At 32.9% G+C, this 22,442-nt stretch overlaps 1 long non-coding RNA gene across 1 annotated transcript; it reads left to right on the plus strand.

The window, feature by feature from the left end:
• Positions 1-1,933: 1,933 nt before the first annotated feature.
• Positions 1,934-22,442, plus strand: LOC119073690. Its single transcript, XR_005087070.1, has 3 exons — positions 1,934-2,078; positions 19,958-19,962; positions 22,432-22,442. It is a non-coding gene; the product is annotated as an uncharacterized LOC119073690 (long non-coding RNA).

Below are 22,442 nucleotides of genomic sequence, written 5' to 3' on the forward strand. Positions count from 1 at the left end.
GTGCATATAAACACAATAACTTTACGCTAGCAACGATAATAATTATTATTGTATTGTTGAGTTTAGGATATTTTTTTCTCGTAAACTCAAGGAAGAAACAACACACCGAGATGCGATTTCTTTAGAGGCAAACATTTGATTGTTGAATGTGTGGGAAAATACAGGAACAAAAAAAATATTCTGACGAAACTCGAATCCATCTGTTATCTCTGTAGCATATCCCATACCGTCTGCAAACATCTCGAGAGTGTGAGATAAATTACTGTCATTCATTAATTTGCCATGAATTTTAGAAAATTATTCCAATTTTCTGACGGGTACTACTTCAACTAAACTAGGTCTCACAATCGCAACGTAGATTTTTTAAGTATACCTTGATTAGACTTTTTACGGACAACATTACTACCATAACGCAACGCATAAAAACCTGCTAGACGCGAATTTGCGAGAGAATTTCAAATATTTTTTCTCACTAAGTTTTTTATGCTGTAGATAGAGAACAGCGATATTATCATTTAGTCTACTACTTCGTTTGTATCACCTGTATTCTGATACAATAATCTTCTACTTCAATAGATTATTAACGTTCATTTTTATCATCACGATAAAATTACGATAATTACGATTACTTATTCGACTTTGTGTTAAACTAGTTCTACTCTCACGAAATACGTACTCTGATTTGGGTGTGCTTGTGGTTTGAAATTTATTTTCACTTGAATTTCGTCTAGTAGATAAAAATTAAACATTTTTTAATTTGAAATCTATTTAACAAATACTGCTTGTTTCTTCCTCTTCCTATGAATTCAAGGAATAGTTAACTTTTTCCGATGATTTTTCAAATTCGTATTCGCGATTTGCACGTTCAACAGACGACACTACTTTCAATATTAACAAAATTTGAATATCGGACATATAGTGGACCTGCTTAGGCATCTTACAAAATCGTTATAACGATGATTGTAGGCTGTTCCGTATCGATTCCTGGTTCTAAATTGATGTTGCCAAGACGGCAGCTCAATGGTTCTCTGGTGAGCGGCCGTTATGCCACTTTTTTCTATGATTATTCATTCGTAAGCGAGATAAGTATAAGTTATAGAGAAAAGTCAATTTTTTTTGTGGAATTTATTTTTTTACATTTAAGAGCGATATCGCGAAAACGTCGACCAGAATCAGACAGTTTGGGACAAGGGGTCGGGATTCTGGTCGAGTTATAGCTCGTTCGATTCGTGGGACTGATGCGAGTAAAACGTAGTACTACGTTTGGCGAAATAAATTCTGTGGTTGGCGCTAGAGGGCGCGAAGTGATGGTCTGCATGAGAGTGGCAAAAATCGTTTTTGTGTGATATTTCATGTAAATAAAAAATAATCGTAAAACTTTTTTCAGCACGATTGTAGGCCTTGAAAAGACGCTTATTTTGAGTATACACACGATCATGGACATTTCGACCTGCTGGAGATATCGCCCATTTTCGGTGAAAAAAATGAACATTTTCCAAAGTGTCTGCCTGTCTGCAGTGACGGGATCCCGTGACATGTATATATGGGTTAGATAGCCTAGCCTCTGTACTATCATACCACGAAAAAACATCCTTGGTATTGTCTCACTGCACCAGACGGTAGGGACTTTTGTACAAATCTACCAAAAACTAGGTGGTACCGTGAACTTTGAAGAGTGCTGGTTGTCCTGCCAGGCATTGGGACCTATCTAAAAGCTAAATGTTTTAATTCTGCTTTCTTTCACCTTTCCAACGATATGCTACATAATATATTTTGTGAAAATCTGTAAGCGGTAGACATGTTTTTCTTGTGAGGTGTTAAGTTTCTCGGCTTCTGGTGAACCCCAACTGTTGAGGTGGTAATAGGTCAGTTCCTAAAATTATGTCACTGCACATGCACAATATGGTCCCAAATCTAGAACGTATGTATTATGAAGGATATCTGAGGTTTTGTTGGGTTACCTTCTGGACTTTTGGGATTGTTGAGGTTATATTATGTTAGTTCCTAAAATTCCACCACTTTACATGGTATACCATGCTATCAGTTCTAGAATTTGAGTAATTTGAAGGATTTGTCAAGTTTTTCTGCGTTTCCTTCTGGTCTTCTGGAGTTAATGAGATGGTAGTATTGTACCTGACAAAAGGAGAAAACTATTGATAAATATTCAATACCGAAATCCGGTGTTGGATTCCCTAGTCTTCGATATTTTAAAAATTGTAATTCAATTTTGCATTATAAACGCAGAATAAAACGAAGAAAGCCAAATAAAATGTGAAATTGCAAAAATCTTTTTTTATTATTTTCTAGCAAAACTTTATGCTTCAAAGATGTTAAGTTCATTAAAAAAACGATAATAAAAAGGCAAATAAAGAAATCTACAGTTGATTTAAAATCCATCTCATACCCGAATTTATTCATTGAGCGAATAAAAACACTACAAAAGGTGAGATTGTTCGAGTAAACAGTCAGTGAGTTACTTGTGCCTGTGTAGTGACTAGTTTAACAAAAAGAAATTTCTTTTCTTGTTGAAAAACTTACCAAAAATTTTAGTTTACGTTTGCATGAATTCTAATATTTGTATTAAGCGGTTTTAATTTTTTTTGTTCTGATTTGTTTGGTAAATTCGAATATTGGTCGTAATAAACTTTACAAATTACAGCTTCGCTCCAATTCAGCTTACAAAGCAAAAAAAAAAAACAGAATTTGAATAGAAAACATTACCGAAATATTTAAATTTAATCAACATTAACCAAATAGATATAAAATTGTATGTTTTGTATATGTACGAAACAGTTATAATTATCGTGTGAATTTTAACCAAACAAAAATTACAGCAACCGAAACAATTCCTCCACAAAAACCATAACCAATAATGATTCGGAATACAATTTCTGAATCGAAATATAATGCAACCAACGTCCACCAAACAATATCATCATCTAAACATAACACTTTAAGTAGAGCAGTTGAATTGGTTCGATCAGTGTGTTCGTCTTTTCTTCTCGATATACATAATTTTCGTTCGGAAGCTTGATTGTAATTTACAAATTGACGATGACGGTTACACAAATGAAATAAACAGTGTGTAGTTTTGGGAATTCCATGGATATCCCATCAATAGAATTGTGTGTATTGATTTTTTGAATAGTCAAATTTAGTTAGATCGAACAGTTGAGTGTGGTATTGAAAGGTATTAAGATGATAATAACGTATAACGTGGTATTACATTTACAATCTTTGGCGTGGGAAATAGAAAACGATTTTTTTTTGGTATTCTTCGGAAATGAAGCAAATCCATTCCATTATTTGTTAATTAATGTTCCATTTATACGAAAAAAAGCATTACCATTGATCTGAAAATTCCTTTAGAAGTCAATGCTTCTGTGTGGATATTGTATACCAAACTGTAAGATTAAAATGTCACCATTGAACATGAAATATGGTTTTTGGTTGATATGTAGGAAATCACAACCTAACGAAAGATTCATAAGAAAAACGGTTTTTGTTCGAAAGCACCCATGACTATTGCTATTTAGAAAGTTAGGCTACGGTTGTTCGTACATTTATAATTTTTCCAACCCTCAGTGGTCCGGTATACTTGCCGGGTGATTTTTTTTCTATCAAAGTAAGACTGTTTCTAGACCTATTCGCAACATGCAGTGAGGAGCTAAGATGTTGGCGAGGATGTTGGTGAACTATTTTCAATTAAAGTAAAACCATTTCAGGTGACGTAATAAAATTGTTTTTCAAACGTTGATTAATTTCAACCAGTCTTTTTTAAATGTAATCCCGCTTGAGACATTTTATTTATATGCATCGCATCTTAAGTGCATTTTATGGCGGACGTGGGCAATTATGTGCTATTATACCTTCATACCGCAATAAATGCTGACCAACGTAAATATGATTTGTAGGTAGAGGTATATTGTATGTATATGAAGAAGTATTTAAAGATAGGCTTCACTGTTACAAGTTGTTATGTTGAACGCACAGGAAAAAAAACAGAAGTTGTTAATTTGTCATTTTGTAAATTCTTCAAATTCATGAAACTTTGATATTGATTTTTTCTTTAACGTTGGGAAGTTAACACAGACCCCCACGAATGAATAATTCAAATTATATAGGATTTCAAACGAAGCCGCTATTTAACGCAATTCATACGTAGAATGTTAAACAATAGCAATGCTTAGCAAAAAAGGAGAAAAAAAGTGACTTACAGGTTGCACCGTTAGTAAATTATAGATAATTGTACATGATGCAATTGACGACGGTTCACGAGCAAATGAGCAAACTCTTGTTCAAAAATTTAGTAGGAAAACTTGAATTGTAAGTCCAATTAACAATCGTTGTCTCGATGGTTTATAAAGTTTAACAGGCAGAGCATGCTAATCACAATCACAGCTTGAGACAGACTAATTGCTTCCAGAAATTATCAATCGACGATAAATTTAATTCAATCTTTTATCGATAAGCGATAAATGTCGACTGATAATCGAATGATCAGTCAGTATTTATTGATTTTCAGTCGATATTAATCGATTATCGATAAAATGTTAGATTTATATTAAATTTTTGAAGGAAATAATCTTTGTTTTACCAACCCAATGAATTATCGAACATGCCAACGTATATTAGGAAGCTCAAATCCACGGTGGCGCTACCATTTAAGTAGATAATTAAGTTAATAATTACTTGACAACACCGTGTTTTTTTGTATCATAAATTCTAGCAAAGTCCACCATGTACTTTAGAAAAAAACAATGCACATGGAGGCCATACCCTCCTCATATATATGTTCACTGGTAACTGCCCTCTGATGAAAAAAATAAAACTAAAATCACGAAAAGCCAACAACAATAACCATAACCAATTCATGTAAAACCATGGGATGACACGTCAACATCAAATTATAAGAACCGAATTTCGTTGCATCATCCTCATATCATTAGATACAAAACGTTTCAGATCAGCACATAAAAACCGTGTGAAACGGTATACTACATCTCACTCAAAAAAATAAGCTTGTCAACGTAAAATCTAGCAAATAAACAAATAAACTGTCGATAAACCTTCTGTATCATTTTAGTTCTCACCAGCAGACCATTCATAACATTCTTATCGAATGCCAACCGAACCGTTTTACACCATCTTTCAACATAAAGAGTTATTATCATTGCGTTATCACTTATCAGTAAGACTATTAAATCGATAAACCAATAAAAAAATCAAATCCCTTGAACAACAGATTCACTTATTGAGATATATTTTTATATAAAATCGACGAAAAAAAAAATTGTTTTTCATAAAAAGATAAATATTTTATTTCGATGTTAGTTCTTACGTTATAAAGTTTTCTTTTATCAAGAATTTTCTCGTGAGAAATTATTGGTTTAAACAAATACCGTCATGTCTGCAGTTAACTTTTCGGTATTCTGATTATATTGGGGTTGAATTTATAAATGTTTTTTGAACTTTATCGGCAAAAAACTTTTTCCGGTAAAATAAAATTGTGTTAAATTTAACCACTTTTATTGGTTATCTCAATAATGGCATTAAAGCGTGTGAGTGCATAGGTTCATTTTTAACCTATTAAAAACGGCAAGCATATGACCAGTATTATTATCTGGTCTATTACTTCCATCCATCAAAATATTTTTATTCTGTTGATTTCAAATCTTGTACTTCAATTTTTTTGACATGCATTTTACTATATCAACCGAAACTAAAATCACATGTCATTCTGCGGGTTTTCATTACCTTCATTGTTTATATACTATGGTGTTGTTCCAGTCAATGACCTAGCAAGCTTTGGAAAATCGCCAAAGAATCTAAATGAAATTCTCTTTTACTCTTTCTTTAAAATTTTGAAGACTCTCTACTACCGTATAATTCGTGGCAATGGTTTAATTCAAAGCACCTAGATCCGATTATTTTACTCACATTATGCTATACAATTCTCGCGTAGTGGTTCATAAAGCTGTCTTTGCCAGCTGATTTGTATATGTATACGGAAACGATTGTAGCCACTTACACAATACAACCGGCTGTGTGAAACAACAGGATGAAATGTAAGATTTTTCTGACATAAATCGAACTGAAAGATACTGTGTCCAATGTAGCAGGAGTATTGACCTTTGGATTGAACTTTACACTTTAATCAAATTTAGTGTTTAACACATTCTTTCTTAAGCCTTTATTTTACAACTCTGGAAATTGATGAAGATTAGATTAGAAGTAATAGAAGACAATAAAAACATCGGATTTTTTTATTTGCGCCTACGGATATCAAATCCACCCTCTCTACACTCACTGAACAGATTTTAAAAAAAACGAATGGTTTTGGACCTCTTGAAACAAATGACGCTACATATAAACATACTCAAACCTACAGATTTAATATTTTCAAAACAAATATGAACAAACACGAACAACTTATTCAAATAAGAACAAGATATTATTTAACCAACAAAACTAAATCATTATTTGGAAATATTTTCATGCGTTAACTTTATTCGTCACAACAAACATCATACATCATTCCATGTCTCGTCGACGACGTGATTATTATAATAATAAGCCTCCCACGAACGGCATGTATACCTTCGTTTGAATTTGTGTGCAAACAAACTCATCTGCTCTTTTACAATTGAAGATGTTTAAGCGAAGTAAGATAGAGTATTATACGTTTTGTGGTGTATAACAGTTTTTCGGTAAAACGCTATTTTAAATTATGATATTGATTTGTCAGTTTATTTATTTACGTGTGTGAGACGTCTTAACATGCGTCGAAAACCGTACTTTTCATGTTTTTAGCAGTATTTTCGACGTAAATTTTCAGTAAATCGATCACATATCTCGGGATAAAAGTATCATTTTCGTGTTTTACAAATTACTGTTACATTCGCGGTACTAACATAAATTTTGCATTTACACGTAAAATATAGTACGCGAGTGCTTCCAAATTTATATCGTAACGATTGGTCTCCCTTCGGGAGATTTACTGCCATTAAACTAGAGGATACGTCGCACGATTAATATTCCGATTCCGATTCGAAAACAGTTTCTTTCTGCTGGAAATCTTATTGAAATTAAAATTTTATTTTCTTAGTATCCAACTGAAACAAATGTGCTCGACTTCTTCCAGTTTCTGCATTCTTATAAGATATCGATTATCACATGGAAATATGTGAGAAATGAAGAAAAAAAATTAGCGAACCGAATTCGAGATTTGTTGACGTTTTTTAAACCGCAAAGATTTTTTTTTTTTTTTGTATATTTAGTTTATTCAATCAAATTAAGTACACAATTAGTTTTTACATAAATATTTGAGGTTAAAATAAATTTACAGTCATCCAGACTTTTTCAAATTTATGTTCGAGATTTCTACATTTTGATTCGTGTTTGGACTCGATAATTCAGAGAGTAAAATTTTTTCTGTAAAATGAAATTTCAGTAGGCATATCACCTTATAGATTGAAAAAAGTATATAAAAACAATCAATATTCTTATTTTTTTGAAGGGGGGGGGGGGATTACTTAACCTAGAGATACAACTAATCTGTTGTTAACAAATCAAAGTAGAAAGAAACCAATAAATTCTTAATTTTCAATAATTATTATTGTCAATGGGAAATAAAATTTCAAGATGCGCGTGTGTCTAAAGACAACAGCTTAGAGTCAAGGCCTCTTATCAACGAGTGAGGGGGTTTGTAAATACAGTTAGCGATTCTTTCGTTTGAAAAATTACCAAATTTACTGATAACAGTGTTATCATGTAAATAGGTCTTGCTAAGCACATTTTTAGCCAATTTGTATAAGTACACGTTGAGTCTTGGTACTTTCGCAATTCTGTGCAGTTCCTCAGTAGATATAAATTTATAATTCGTTCTTGACCTTCTGAAGTTTATTGCCATACGAAGGCATTTATTCTCAAAAACCTTCAGCCTTTTAATTAAGTACTTTGGTAAGGTATGCCAAACCGCCACAGCATAGGTGAGAACCGGTCTAAGTATAGTCACATAGATTTTAACCTTCACATCTTGTAAATTGCCATTATTCGCTTTCATGATAGGATACAGTTTATGCAGCCCAGTGTTTACCTTGAGTAACATTCTGTTCACATGTTCGTTATGCTTGAGGTTCGATTGAACATAATAACCCAGAAAACGGACGCTGTTCTTGAATGGGATTTTTGTGCCATTCATTAAAATAGCACACGAGTTTTCACGGACAATACGCGAACGGTTTGATCTCTGAATGAAGAGTGCTTCCGATTTTTGCACATTCACTTTAATTTTCCAGGTTTGGTAATATCTATGCAACTTATCGAGGTGGCTTTGTACATTTGATCTTGCTCTACTATGCGACAATCGAGTTGAGAAAATGCTCGTATCGTCTGCAAAGACTGTTAGAGTTGTGTTCATGTGCGTCGGGAGGTCTATCATAAATATAATAAAGAGTAAAGGACCTAATATAGATCCTTGTGGAACCCCATCATTCACAGATACTGAGTCAGACAGCTGGTCTCCCAACTTAACTCTAAAGCTCCGTTCTTTGAGATAGGAAAACACAATTCTGATGAGATAATTTGGGAAGTTCATCTTCATCAATTTATATATGAGTCCCTCAATCCACATCGTGTCGAAAGCCTTCTCTATGTCCAGGAATGCTGCTATTGTCACTTTGAGATCGTTAAAACCAATGGTTGCTTCTTCGAATAACCTTATGAGAGCATGTACGGTGGAGTGCTTGCTCCTAAAGCCGAATTGGCTGTTGGGTAATAGATCATTTTCATCACAGTATTCTAGCATTCTAACATAGAGAACTTTTTCTAGGATTTTACTCAGGCCATTTAAGAGACTGATGGGTCTAAAATTCTTTGCCTCATTTGCCGGTTTACCCGGCTTCGGAATCGGTACAACGTGGGCTGTCTTCCATGAACTGGGGTAGTATCCCAAACTCAGAATACAATTAAACAACTTAGCCAGAAGTACATGTGCTGAAACAGGAAGTTTCTTCAGGACAACGTTCGGAATAGCATCAGGTCCACTAGACTTTTTGTTTTTAATACCTTTAAAATAAATAAATTTTGCGCGACCAACTGAGAGAACGAATTCACCTCAGACAACACGACTACATCAAAATCAGGATCACCCATTTCTCTATTCTGTCGGTGAACGTCGCCATATACTTTAGCAATGGCGTTAGCTTTATCGAATGGATTACTAATTAGAGAGCCATCACTTGCCTTCAGTTCGGGCACCGTCTTTCTATTATCACCCAAAAGTTTATTGATATTTTTGAACATTTTACTGTCTGGTCTGATTTGCTTCAGCTTATTCATAAGCATATGGGAGTCCCGCAAAGATATTATCACAAAAGATTCAATCTAATACTTCATTTTTTTAAGTGTTGTTTAATGTTGATATGAAATCTTGTACTTCTTTTGTTTTCTACTATACGTTTTGCTACTTACAAGCGAACCCTAGTAAGAGATCATCATTCATGGTTGACGCCGTTGCGAATAACAGCTGAAGATAAAGTTAACCGAATTGTAAGCTATAATTATGTCTTCCTGAAAGTCCTGATCACCCACGATCTGCTTTCCATTACCAATTAGACGGCAATTACAGATTTACCTCTAAGACATAAATCATTCTAAATAGTTCTTCGTCTTTCAATGCAAAGACGTATAACTTATGTACGGTAATGAACAACAGAAATCTTAAAAGGTGATCAACAAAATGTATCGTGTTAATGTGTCACCGATTTTGTTTACACATATATTTTTATTGTTAACACGCGGGTGCCCATTGTGAAATCAGTTGCATTCAATGATTTTCAGATGTGTATTTTTATTGTCAGCCTTTTAAAGAAAAGAGAGAAACTATGTAAAGCAAATCGTAAAGATTTACGAAAGGTTTTCTTCAGCCTCCAATATTCTATTGTTAGCTACAAAAACTAATATGTTTTGGTAAAAACCAGCTGGATGGATGGATGTTTTTTTTCTTCTCTCTTTTGTCTGTGCATAACACAACGTGTAGGGGCGATCATAACTACTGATGAATACATTTCTGTTTCTTTAAGATGAATGTCTTTAAACTTTAAACATATGAGAAGGTAAAGGCAGTTCAATAATCTTCAAGAAAATCATATTCATTTCGAGGGTAAATACAGTTTTAAAATCAATTTTTTTTTTGCTTAGCACGTGCTATTTTTTTCGTTATGTTTCGTCCCGGTCTTTTTTTCACCAACGGATCTATATAAACGAACTATCTTTCTTTATGAAAAGATATGATTTTTTAGCACGTGGTACATTCATCCATAGAATAATGAAAAAAATCGTTATTTTTTGTGTACCATTCAGAATGTGTAGGGGTTCTTTAATTAACGGAAATATGTAGTGACACGTGAGATATGTGTTTATAGAATGAAAATATGCAAAAATTGTAACTTAATACGGTTGAACGAGGTACCCTTTCACTGTCGAACCTTTCAATGATAACAACGGCCGCAAAGTGTCTTATGCAATAAAACCAAAAAGATCGATATTCGTCTTTCAATTGGATGCATTTTTCGCCAAATATACAGACACTCTTCACTATATAATTAGCGCATATTTACGATAAAGGTGAAATCACCTCCAGCATAATTGCAGTCGTCTGCTGAACGAAAATGCAACAGACAAACGCCCACACAAAGTTAAATATTTATGAAGGTGTTGTTATTTGAGCGTATAATAAATTTATAACACTCAATCCGAAAGATAATGAAATTTATGCGAATTTCTGAGTAATGACTCTCGCAAAGTGTATTTGACTTAAATGAACGCAAAGTTGCTGATGCTAATAATTTTTGTTAATTTTTATTACTAGAGATCGTGTTAATTTTTTGCTTCGCTTTGCTGTGTATTTTCGATTAGATTACAATTTTTTCTTTTGGTTTTTACAATTCATCAAATAATGTTTACGTGTGCCCTCTACAGCCACCCATGAAATAGGAAATAGATTTTTTCTATATAAATACGAACATAAAATTCCATGTGGTATAAATCTAAATAATTGGAATAGGCAGCAAACGAAACAAAATAACCCAGAGATATCAATGAATGTATAGCATCGCAGATATTTGTTTTAATTAATGATTTCGGTAAAAAAAATTGAATTTTAATAAAACAATTTGTTTGAATTTAAATTTGAATTTTAACTTTTATTTTTATTTTATTTTGATGTAATGATGTGAACCTTCGCAGGCGGTCCGCGTAAATTCATCGTTGAAAACAACGAAATCATTTTTTTTTTCACTCGCTTCGTACTAATAAAGAAAAACATTTTAGCCTCTTACTCAGTCTTAGTCAGCAGTTCGAATGGTCTTGTTTCGATTTCTTTTTGATATTCATGCGTATTTATACGTTTGCTTTTTTCATCGGTCGTTAATTCGTTAAAGGATTGTTTACACAATGCGCGTAATGGTAGCAAAAAATCGAATGAATACAAGTTTTTTTTCAGTTGATTCATATGAACCTACAGAAACGGTTAAGAATACGATAACGATAAAAAACGACTTAAGGGATTCACTTTATAGCAACGCGAATGTTACAGCTAATGAAGTACAAGATTTGTCATCAATCATTGACATATGTATCTTCAGCGGCAATGCCTTAGTTAAGTGGTCAAACCAGAGATGTTTTGGCATTAGTAGTTATGTGGTCTCACGCTGAAGCAATTATTTTGCGTGTAAACATACCTTAACAACCAACTCTCATCTTCATCTCAAAAGCAAACACCGTTTGACTTTTGAAATAGCCAATTTAGCTTAATTGTAAATTTCAGCTTAAACATAAGTTTAATTAATATTCACATACATTAATTGGTATGAGCAACAGAAGTCGTTTGATTGATACAAACTTAAATTAATTGGATACTTGGCTACAATGTTTTAACATTACATTTAGCGATACCTGCAGTAGTATTGGATTCAGATACGACAAAGGAATTTGTGAAATTAATTATTGATGTTCATTTAGGGTATATAAAGGACACTCATGCATAAACAATTAGGATTTAAAATTTAATGCGATAATCGTAAAAGAATTCGGTAAGTTGGTTGGACATTAGTTATTGTTTCTTATTTAAACATATAGATACCCACTAGTCACTATTCTACACGTTGATTCATCATCATGATTCGTCAAAATTAAAATCAAATCACCTTTTCGACGGAATGTTGTTCAAATATATCCATACTATGACGTGACGCAGTCAAAATGATCGATTCGATTCGTTAAGTCCTTTACTTGCACACTATAAATAAAGAAAAGAATATTTTCTAACTGAAATTGGTCTAAGTCTTGTATACATTGTACAACAATACACCTAAAAATCACCGAACGTCTGTTCAAAACGGGAAGACAAAGTTTATCTTTTCCTTTTTATTCGCATAAAATCTTCACGACCATTATATAGCGAGGGGACTAGAAAAACGACATGCTTTGATATGAAATCACCCCAGCTTGAAAACTTACATTACACAGACCATTATTGCCCGAAAACGTTGAATCGCAATAACGACGGTAGATCCGTTTTTCGTTTCTAAACTGGAAATTAATCCATACAGAAGATAAATTTGAGGATAAATTGTGTGGTAACAAAGAACGAAAAATTTCAATAACAATAGAAAAACCAGTACCTGAAGATATACCGATGATGCATATTGAAACCATTACGCAGTCGGAAGTATTTATTGTCAGGACTGGTTAATCTAATTTTTTCGGTTACATTTATTAAACGTGTGTGCGTGTGCGCTTAGTAGGGAGTTGGAAAGTAAATTCAAATCAATATAACGAAGTAAAACAAATAGGAAATAATTTTTTTCAACCGAATTGAAAGATAATTTTTTGGTTCATTCAGTAACAAACACGCAAACCGACGGGTTAGTGAAAGAACCAGCCGCAAAATAATATTTATGATCACGTTTTGCTACCAAAAAATTTTCAAACTTAATCATCATCCACCTGCAAGCAGACAGATTGTTGGCCTATAAAACGAATACCAAAATTTAAAAAAAAAAAACGAAAAAACATACCAAGGTCCACAACAGAGAATAACAGAAATAATGCACGCGATCTCTTTTCTTATACAGTTCAGTCATTTCTTTTGCTTTCTTAATTATTCGAATGATAAATATTTTTTGCTAAAGACTAAATTGTATATTTCACATTCGAATCGTTTATATACATTTGATTTTCAAAATAGTTTTTGAACGAAATGTAAAAAACGCGTTGTAATTTTGTAATTCTGGTAAAAGATGAAAACGCCTTGGCTAAACGTTGGCACAAGTGTATTATTAAATAAAGATTATAGAAAAGAAATCCTCTGTTTTTAAAAACTTCACCCATACTTAACAATTATTGTTTCAGTTCATTGTTATTCGGAAATTATTGCATAGACGCAACCAATGTTTAAGTTTATTAGCACGCGATCTTCAACACAAGTTTTTTTCTGTTTTTTTTTTGTTCTCGTACCTTTCAGGTCTTTAAATATTTGAAGAAGAAAAAATAAATTAATTGACAAATAATTATGTGTTTAGGAGCTTTTAATGGCTTGCTATGTGCTTGAAAAATTAGTTTTAGTATAACGGTAGTTCGAAGTAGAAAATAACCGTTTACGTGCAGAGATAAGTGATGAACTTTTCCAATATTTTATCACTTCTGTCTGCAAGATACCAAAGAAAGCATTACAATATTGACAGAAATGACAAAAATTTGTGATGATAATAGTTAGTTATAGTAACCGATTTTTTATAGATACGAAATGTCAATCTGAGGCGACGTCGAGCGTGCGAAAAAAATCAGCATGATGCAGCATAAGTTGCACACAATAGATAGCTTAAACAACAATCTTACCACTTACCATACTATATGAAAATCCATTATTTCCCTCTCCTGTGACCACTGAGTACATAATTTTCGAAATGGTGAGCGGAAATCACCGTTTCAATGCAACTTTTGAAGCATATATTTTGTATTTAAATCTCTCGATCAGTAAATAGTACATTACTATACCAGTGAAGTAATTTGATATCAAATTATTTCACGTGTAAAGTATGGCGTTTTACTTTACGAGCGAGGGAAAGGGTCTTCACTAGTGAGGGAAAGGCCACATTACCTCACTAGTAAAGTAATAGTATTTTGTGCCACCGAAAATTGAAATACGACGGATTTCAATATCGATAACTAGATTGAAATGTCCAAAATTACAACACCCGTTTTCATGGCTTATTACAACACTCAAACCAGTGTTGAAATGAAATTCGTATGAGTTATTACAGCATTCGTTTTAAAAAAATGCAAAGCAACGTGATCGATCAAATTCGAAGAGTGATTGCTTACAATGAAAATTCTGAATTTTTGTGCATTTGTCTATTTCAATTCTCGGTTGGCACAAAGCATGATGTGTTACACGTATTGTAATGAGATTTTTTCAGCACACGACCCAATTTTCCTTACTCGCTCCGCTCGTAAGGAAAACTTGGGTCTAGTGCTGAAAAAATCAACATTACAATACTTGTAACACAACATACTATTGTAATACGACGGATTTCAATATCGATAACTAGATTGAAATGTCCAAAATTACAACACCCGTTTTCATGGCTTATTACAACACTCAAACCAGTGTTGAAATGAAATTCGTATGAGTTATTACAGCATTCGTTTTAAAAACATGCAAAGCAACGTGATCGCTCAAATTCGAAGAGTGATTGTTTACAATGAAAATTCTGAATTTTTGTGCATTTGTCTATTTCAATTCTCGGTTGGCACAAATCACTTTGTGCCACCGAGAATTGAAATACGACGGATTTCAATATCGATAACTAGATTGAAATGTCCAAAATTACAACACCCGTTTTCATGGCTTATTACAACACTCAAACCAGTGTTGAAATGAAATTCGTATGAGTTATTACAGCATTCGTTTTAAAAAAATGCAAAGCAACGTGATCGATCAAATTCGAAGAGTGATTGTTTACAATGAAAATTCTGAATTTTTGTGCATTTGTCTATTTCAATTCTCGGTTGGCACAAAGCATGATGTGTTACACGTATTGTAATGAGATTTTTTCAGCACACGACCCAATTTTCCTTACTCGCTCCGCTCGTAAGGAAAACTTGGGTCTAGTGCTGAAAAAATCAACATTACAATACTTGTAACACAACATACTATTTTAGTCTTACAAGGTCAATCAGATACAGATACTCGGTGACACGATAATATGGTCGATTTTCTTACAAAAAATTCACCTCGCGTGATCATCAGTACTGGGTATGTTTCCACGTAACTAATAAATTGGTGATCTTCATGAACTCCCCTAACAGCCTTGCACTAATCAAGATACTATATTAGCATTTTCAGCAACAGGGGCTGCAAAATGTAAATAAAGTGTTTCACTCTAAATGATTTTTGAAAAAAAATATTGAAATTTGATTTTCAATAAAGTGTCAGCTAATATCATTAAGATACTACATGAGAATTCCAGGTGGTAAATTTTCCTACACATGATCGGTATGCGCTTACACAGTTAAATCACTACGCGCTTGGTAATAGCTAGAGTATCCTTATAAGCAAGCAATAGCGAATAATTGGAATGCTTACCAGCTGGTGCATGCAAACCTCATCACGAAATTGAATGCCACAGACTGCATAGAAAATTTATTAGAAAAATTTAGTCTTCATACGTTCAGTTTCGATAACTTCATGAATTTAGCCAACTGCTAACGTCGATTGCGGAATGATATAGAAATACTTGAGCAGTTTATATAACATATTTTATGCAGAAGAGCAAGTAGAAATTTTTGTTAACTTTCTATATTGACTGAGATGTATTCGGTATTATATCTACTGTTTTGTATCGACATTAAAATCATCATCGTAGAACCATTCCAAATAAATCTGGAATGGTGTTATAGAAATAAAGAAATTAGTTTTTATTTTGCTTAACTGGAATTACTGAATCAGAAACATTGGTTTAAAATTAATTGCTTTCTTATTATGTTCCGCGTGAGTAGGTAGACAATCGATTTTACAATGAAAATTTTGCTTGTTTGATATTTACCGACATTTTTTATGGTGTAATACACCGAAATACTCAGCGTAATGGTTATAAATAAATTCTATTGCTGGGATTAACATCGTCAACAATAATCTTTTATGAAATTTTCTCACATCTGGAATATATACAAGGATTCTCAACCCAGATATGCAATGTGCAGTGAAATGGTATTGTTATCCTGTGGAAAATTGTTAATTACGTCACGAAAGAACCAGCTTATCAACCTGTCACATACGGCTATTCATTTGTTATCGATAATGACGAAAAAAATAATGACAAATTCTGGTCTTCTATACAGTAAAATGCATGTAAAAAAATGAAGTACAAGATTTGCAATCAACTGATTGAAAATACTTTGATTGATTTGAGTTATAGACTCGATATAATACTGGCTTGCCGTCTATCAAAGATTAAAATTTCTGGATAAATTCCCTTCTGTAAAAAAGTAAAAATAACCAAAGCGAAGGTGTGTCCTCATCTCAGATATTGGATATGATGAATCGTTTATCACAAACGAAATGAAGTTTTACGCATTTGTTCAACTCAAGTAATTGTTGAAAAAAAAAATTATTAACTTCTTCCAGTTAAGTTCCCTGTGCCAGTGTTTCCGTATCCAATAAAAACTTTTCTTGTTAGAGACTGGATGAAGATAATTCTATAAATAAATTTTGCTTGTCCTCTGTATTTATCACAGTAGCATCAATTCAATTCGAATATAACCCGTAACGTTACTCAGTATATAATATACTGCAGCGATCAATCGAATTCCCTTATACGGCACCGACAAACATATGCTTAAAAGGTGTAATTGTAACGAATGCTGAAGTATCACAAGTTCATAATTTTTTTTAGTGTTCTTTTAGCGCGACACGTATACCAATTTTGCGATACAAGAAGATTATGTTAGATGCTACACTCTACTCCTGATCTATCGTTACCCATACCTTAAAGAATTTTCTGCAGAAATTTAGTTTTCTGTTGAGCATTGTTTGAATGGCATCAAAGTTTATAACATTTTGGCTGCAACAAAACGATTATTCCAATGTTTTCGATCTTTTTCGAACCGTAGTACTATTAATTTCAAGATCAAATTTCACGTTTTGGATTTGTTGTGTGACTACGTTAATTTTACAACTTATTATGTAGGATCCTGTTAGTATATATGTCCGTGACAAGAAGTGTGAGCTTTCATTTATTTTTAAGCAACAAAAAAACACTCTGTGGATCAAAACAACTTGCTAGCTGATGGGAGTGCAGTCACATATGATACGACTGAGCAATTTTACGATCGCTGACGAACGAACGAACTGAATACGAATATTAATAACTGGAAGTACGACCTTTTTGTTTATGTTGATACCAATGACCTAGTATATACCTCCTAGCATAGCTAAGCGATAAGAGAACTTGTATTCATAAAATTTTATGAACATCAACATGATAAAGAGAAAGATATGACATCGTTAGCGATAACGACAGATCAGTTTTTAAACAAGCATGTTAGAAGCGTCTTGTTTACAGTTTGCGCCTTAGTATACTGATGATTACGTAGTTTCATGGAAATTTCTTATTTAAATTAACCTATCACAGACGGCAAGCATATTGACAGTTTTATATCTGATCTATTACTTCAATTGATCGAAGATTTTCAGAGATCGATTTCAGAAATCTTTTACTTCATTTGTTTTGAACATGCTTTTTGCTATATAAGACCTAATAAGTCAGAGATTGTCGTTTATTATTGCTGTCGTTGAGGATAACAAATAACAGCGGTCTGTAACAGGTTAATGGAATGGTTGTACCTTAAGCCAATAAATACTTTTCCGCTATGATTTAGACTGCTCCATCCATTAACAAAATAGTGGAAATACAAATTACATCTAACCGCGACTAGTAAAAATAGTAATAAGAATCGTCTTGTCCAACCAGCTCTGCTTAACCCTTTGGAAACGTGTTGTTTTAATACGGATCATTATTTTGCTAATTTCGCCTGATTTTTTTGGTCTTTTATTATCCTTTCTATAGCTTTTTAATGGATTTACAGTGTTCAGTGGTAAGCTGAAAGAATCTAGTTCCATGTATGATGAATACTGGGAGTGAAATTAGCAGAGGCGTCAGTAGAATCCTAGTGTCTCCCAACAATGTCTTCTACCGCGACTGGTGAAGGATAGTAATTTTGCAAGTTTATTTTATTAATAACGCAAGTATTATTTCCAATGTGGACAATATATTAAGTCTGGATTAACTTTTTCAGTGTTCTAGTGGTTCTTGTGTTAATGGTGGTGTTCTTTTGGTGTTAATGATATAAGATACTCTTCATACATCATTTTATCTCATAAAAGGCTACGACTTCTAATTGACTTCTAATTGGCTTCTGCATTTATTGCCAATAAATTATTGGTAGTGGGGTTGATCAATACACTCTCCATAGGTACCTTACGTTTGCAAACTGCTGAGTTGATGTTATTTGGTTTTCGTTTTTTTTTTTTTTTAAATACCATTTTGTCTTGCCGCGCTAGATCAGTTGGAATCACTCATTGTAATTTACGGTGTAGATGGAATTGTGGTGTGTGTACGGTATAATATATGTACGTACAGAGTGCACAATTACTTACATCACCTATATGCAAAAATGTCAGCTAAAATTTGCTGTTATGAATATCTCTAGCATCAACTGACAAAGAGTTCAGTTAACGAGTAATTGAACCAATTGAAAATCGCCTATTTAAATAATTGAATCCTAATAAAATTCAAAGATTTATTTACTGCTATCCAATTATTGTAAAATATTACCGAAGCACGTACATACATTTTCATTTGAGTATTGCAAAAATAAAAAAAATGTATCCGTTCGATGCACACACATATAAAATGTGTGTATGCATAACTCTCGTTGGGATGTTTGTAAACTGTACAAATGGAATAAAATTGATCATGATTGGACGAAGGTAGTTAAACGACCAGATATTTAAAATATTTTTTGCAGTAAAAAAATAAATAAATTTTATTGATTGAGTTTAGCCGACAACACTGACTTTACTGTTGTCTCGTTATCGTCTGAATGTGCGGATTTTTCTCAATAAACACATTACAACAATTATATTGTTTTAACATTCATTCAGTCACCGCAGCCCAATTATTTTATGAGTTCACCTTCGATACCATTCGATACTTATGTTTATAATGGAAGACAAATTTTCTATTAGGTAGACGTTAAATAATTTCGTAATTACTAAGATCAACGTTCCATTTAAAAGGTATAGCGATTAACTACATCCACATATAATTGGCGATCAGTGACAACGTCCTTTTGGTATGTCTGCAGAATGTCGCTCGCGCTATTATACAACAATGAGAAATAAGTTCGACGAAGTTCTACAATTTCTTTTAAAATTTTTAAAAAGAAGTTGTCGTCGATAACAGATCTGTATCTGGAAAACTTAGGAAAATCTAGGAAAATATTTTTCAAAAATAGTCTCTGACGGATATACCAGCATAATATTGTTGCTTACTTTATCGATCATATTTATTAGTCATTTAAATACCCAGGGACATAAAGAATAAAAGTCTATAAGTCTCTAAGTAAATTACATCTATACGCTATATAGGCAATTTCGTTAGTTTTAGGTGAGTGCTACCTAAAACCGATCGTCCAAGACACGAATTCTACCTCATTTTTGTCCCCGAAGCATGAAAAGAAAAGTAAATTTCCTCTGACTAAACATTGAGTAAACAAATCGAATGAAGTATCTTCTGTAAATTAACTAACAACACACATCCAAGAGTATACTTAGATTTCTGTTTTTTTTAAGGCTTACTATCGGGTCAGGTCAACCTGAAAATTTCAGGTCAGGTCAATTAAAATCATGACCTGAAACCTGAATTTGACCTGATAACTTGACCTGAATATTATCAGGTTGACCTGAAATTTTTCTAGTTTTTTCTAAATTAGTTTTGTTAATATGAAATCGATGAAATCGAAAAAGCAATTGATTCCTGATAAGGCCTATTATTAGGTTTTTATTTTTTATTTTATTTTTATCGGGTTTTTATTGTCGCAGAGCGGACATGTCTTTGTAAACAAACCCAAAGGTACGGAAAGTCGTACAATCTTCACTAGGATCATTAGCTTCACTTCGAACATTTTACATTTTTTTTATGGGGTCAGGAAGTAACTTCTAGGACTGAAAGCTCCTATCAGCTAACCTGATAAGGTTTAATGACTCGTTGATGCCAATAAAAATTTAAAATGTTCAAAGTGTCGATACCTAATAAAGATTGTGCGACTTTTATGGATGATTTGCGTTCCGATTCAGAGGCTTAATTCGCGAAACAAATTATTTTTTCGTTCCTTCAGTTCACTTTAATATTACAGAGAAATTGGTTAGAGAACTACCCTGGAAAGGTGAATATTGTGGGCTCAGGAACCACCTATGCGCCAATTTATTATTCCAAAGTACATGACCAATATCAGGGTACATTTCAGAACTTGCATTCTAATCACTTAACTCTAATCTGTTGGTCTGTTGGTAAATTATAACGTCAAAAACCACAGACAACAATCAAAAGTCTCTACATTACAATGGCAATTATGTGAGTACGAATGAAGGATGTTTCGTAAACATAGTAAAGCTTGAATGATTTCTGGCTCGATGGAACATCTCGTCAGCGTTAGAATATCAGCTCCAGCCACAGGAACTGATGTGAGGACAAGAAATCACGAGTCATGCGACTGAGGCAGTTGAAAATGGAATTAAATACGAAAATGTATTTCGGATTAACGACTTTTATTGAAGACTTTGATTTTTTCTAAAATTCAATTTCAGGTCATCAGGTCATTTCGGGTTATGTCAGGTCATGACCTAAAAACTCAGGTCAAAGTCAATTTCTATTTCAGGTCAACTTGACCTGACCTGTGGTAAGCCTTATTTTTTTTTTTAAGATAACGAAAGTTTGAATATTTTTAGAAACTTCGTACTCTCTTCAATGGAAGGAGGGAGGAAGTTCCGTTTTAGTAATAATTTCGTAGTGAATAAGTATTATGCAAGTATTAGCCTTTCAGAAATAGCAACAACCGAACTGAAACAACAGAAAAACATTTTCATATTAGATCTATTACTTCGTTTGTGTAATAAGTAACGTAGGTATTCCCTAATGATTTAGGCGAATCTTTTCCTTCATTCGTTTTAACATTTAACAAACACTATGTGATACCACATAATAACTGAAAATTATCTCTAATTTTTATATTGCTGCCGTCGATAACAAGATGGTTAGCCGTTTCCGTTTCTATTCTTTCCTTTCCCATAAGGTTAATGATTTTGAACTAATTATTGACTTAACAATCAAATCGTATTCCCGGATTCCCTGAAATTGTCCCAAGTCTAATTAAGCAAACCGTCGAACTTTAAGATTCAATATTTTCAATTCAATTTACAATAAAGTCATACATTATAATTAAATTATTGAAGGCGAAAAAAAAATGTACATGCGTCATTGGAATATGACTCTGTGACCTGGTAATCATGTGAACTAATCATTTTACGCAATTCTCATCAATGTTTTTGTGACATCCACTTTGTTGTCTTTCTTGTGTGAGAGAGAAATTTTATTTACATCGTTTTAAAACGATCGTCGAATGGGAGTTGTGAAAACATTCTGGAAAGGATTAATAAATCATTCAAAAATGTTATCAAATTGGTTGTTTGACATATCCCACTCATGTCGGGTTATGTATGTACATTTTAGCAAATCGTATCGAAGTCGTACACACACTGAATATACAGAAAATATTTTTAACATTTTATACAATTTGATTAAAGTCGAGCTATATATTTATTTAGACATTTTTCATTCAATGTACGTACTTGTACAAATTAGTTGCGTTTCAATCAAAAATGTTTTTTTTTATTTTTGTGTATAAACAAAAATGAGTGATACAACTCTCTGTTATCAACCAGGAAAATAATATGGAGAAATTTTAAAAATAGATTTAGAAGTGCTTGGAGAAGCAAGTTTGAAATTAGTTATTTATGCTTCAAGTTGCAAAATCGGGTTGTTTTTATAGCTAGTTGGAACTTTGGTTAACGAAGGATTTTTATTTACGTTTAGTGGTTCAAAAGGAGTGATAAAAACTTTTTTTTAGGAGGCTTTCATTAATCCAGTGAACAAGGAGGAAAAGGGAGAAATCCTCGCGGGGAGTACTTTAAAACTTTTTAATACGAAATTCGGATTGAATACCTCTAATGGTATTGTTATACAACCAGCCTTTTATAACATACACGATACAACGAAGACATCATAGTGTTTTCATCTAATAGAGATCACAACGAA

This window comes from Bradysia coprophila, unplaced genomic scaffold, assembly GCF_014529535.1.
Source record: "Bradysia coprophila strain Holo2 unplaced genomic scaffold, BU_Bcop_v1 contig_138, whole genome shotgun sequence".
NCBI classification, from domain to species: Eukaryota; Metazoa; Arthropoda; class Insecta; order Diptera; family Sciaridae; genus Bradysia; species Bradysia coprophila.